At 35.1% G+C, this 2,462-nt stretch overlaps 1 pseudogene; it reads left to right on the top strand.

The window, feature by feature from the left end:
- The first annotated feature begins 1,222 nt into the window (after nucleotides 1–1,222).
- On the top strand, nucleotides 1,223–1,402 carry LOC116871785 (annotated as a pseudogene).
- Nucleotides 1,403–2,462: the final 1,060 nt, after the last annotated feature.

Here is a 2,462-nt window from a genome sequence, read left to right as displayed (position 1 = left end):
GCTTTTACAGAGATTTGGCAAGATATATGGACATGTGCTCATCTTTTGAGCTTCTTTTGTAGAGATCATAGACTTTTCTCACAGGAGACTACTGAGTATAAATAAATGTATTGGAAAAATGGGATTTTAGAAATGCTGGGCTTCCACAGAATGGAGGTAGACAGAGTGGAAATGATAAAGCTTTGGTGTATTCTGGAAAAGGGCCTCTGTTCCTTGTGCTCAGGCAGAGCCCCAAAAAAACCAGATGAAAAAGATATAGAGTAAGAATAGATTAGTAGAGACTATGGGTATTTCTCTCCACAGAGGATTATAGGAAGAACAAGGTGAATCACAAGTCCCCATAAAATGGCTTTGAAGTAGAAGTAGATCCAAAAGACATGAAAAGGTGCAGAGGTAGACTAATGTCTCATGACAAACTGTCTAGATTGCCATGAGCAAATGTCATAGAGAATACTGGATAGCTCTGGAATCACATGTGTGGGTTAATGACTAAAACCAGGCAAGAACAGCAGTCTTGTTTTTGTCAACATCCATGAACAGTCCTCCCAATATTTCTGTAGCTCAGGCAGACATGGAAATTGTTAAATAAGGATAAATCCACAAACTGAAACACTGAGTTTAAATTTTTATTATCTCAGAGGACTTAGAGTTCAAAATAGAAATTATAGTAAAAAAAATTAATTTTAAAGTACACCTATTGTAAAGTACATTTGTGAGCTGACATCCCATTCCTATTGTAATAACAAGGAGAGAAGGTGAAAACAAGAATTATAATCTAAGCTTATAAGTCACTCAGTGATTTACTCATAACTTAAAGATGTAAAGGTGTTCAGAAGCCAAAGTTAAAGATGCCAGTTTTGTGGGCTTTTCAGCCAAAGAAATATTCCCTCTATCTACATACCATTTTATAACTCAAATAACCTATATCTCAAGACAAATTAAAAAATTATCTCAGTCTAATCATTGATCAATTAAATAGTATAAACCAAATAGTAAATATTTTAGGTGTTATGGGCCATATGGCGTATTTTGCAACTATTCCATCCTACTATTAGAGCATGAAAACAGCCATAGATAATTCCAAAATAAATGAGTGTGGCTGTGGTTCCAGTAAAATTTTACAGAAACAGGTAATGGGCTGGATTTGGCTCCTGGACTAGTTTCCCTATCCCCAGTCAGGCTCAGTGCATAGACGCGGGTATTTTTTAATAACTTTAGGATCATCACTTCTCAGCCTTTTGGCTAACATCAAATATAGTATCTGCTCTTATCAGTTTCATATCTGATCCGTCCTCTATCTGAGGACAATACATCAAATGGGTTTTTGGAGCAAGGAGATGGAATAGGAGCTTGGTGTCCATTCCATGCATGGTATTACAGTACCAGGAATGGTGCACCTCCTTGGGGGAATAGCCAGGCAGCTCTGGTTGTGTTGACCCAATATGGTGATTCTTGAGTCTCCACCTGGTGGTCCTTGGACTACCTACCTGCTGTGTGCCTTCCCTATTCAGGTGCAACTAGAGATAGCAAAAGACAGTCCAGAGGGCAATGCAAGAGTGTGTGGAATATATCTTTATACATGCCCTATAGTCTTGCACACTACAAACATGGATACAAGTATAAGCCAACAGTGGAAGTGGTTTTGCTCATTTTTTCTTTCTTTGTTTTTGTTTCTGTCTTTAGTGATTTATTCTCCCAGATTTTGTTTTCTTATACGTAAGTTCTTATTTTTCGAAAACAAAACAACTTTATCATTTTTTAAATTTTTAAAAAGTATTTTAATAATCTTCCTTTTCTGTGTTTATTCATAAAATGTGACTTGGCTTTGTCCATTGACTATTCCAAATCTCCAAATGATTTTATAATTAGAACATTGGAATGAATGATAACGGAATGTGTTCTGAAGGGAAATGGAGATTGACAGGCAACTTCTAAAACTGGCAGTCGGAGAAAAAGTAGCAGAAAGAAAGTATGTCACATTGGAATGTTTTTTGAAATATATTGAAACTTGTGGCATTTTTCCCCCTCATTTTAACCCTGCATGTGTGTGCTTTTTCATAATTGCTAGGCAGAGATGTTTATTCTTCCTGAAATGCTGAATCTGACCCAAACTTCAACACATTTCACAAGTAAGAATCTACGATGCAGAATATCTTTCTTTTGCACAGTTAACAGCATTCCTAATGAGCTGTTAATGAGCTGTCAATTTCTAATATAAGCTAAAGAGCTGGAGTAGTCCTGAGGAATTCTAGAAGCAAAAATGTTGCATCCCAAAAACATAATCAAATGAATTATTCTAAGATTTGTAATTACCTTAAGTTATACTGACTTTTTTTGTCATTTCTAAATTGCTAGCAGTATTTTTGAAGATTAATTTATGATCTTGAATATTATCCATTGCACAATGTTACTATTTTTCACAAGAGTTAAATTATTATTTTAATTATTACTAAATATTATTT

Source organism: Lontra canadensis, unplaced genomic scaffold (genome assembly GCF_010015895.1).
Source record: "Lontra canadensis isolate GAN:19392208 unplaced genomic scaffold, GSC_riverotter_1.0 scaffold27, whole genome shotgun sequence".
In the NCBI taxonomy this organism is placed as follows: Eukaryota; Metazoa; Chordata; class Mammalia; order Carnivora; family Mustelidae; genus Lontra; species Lontra canadensis.
The sequence above is the reverse complement of the archived record's forward strand: the minus strand, read 5'-3'. Positions and strand labels throughout refer to the sequence as shown.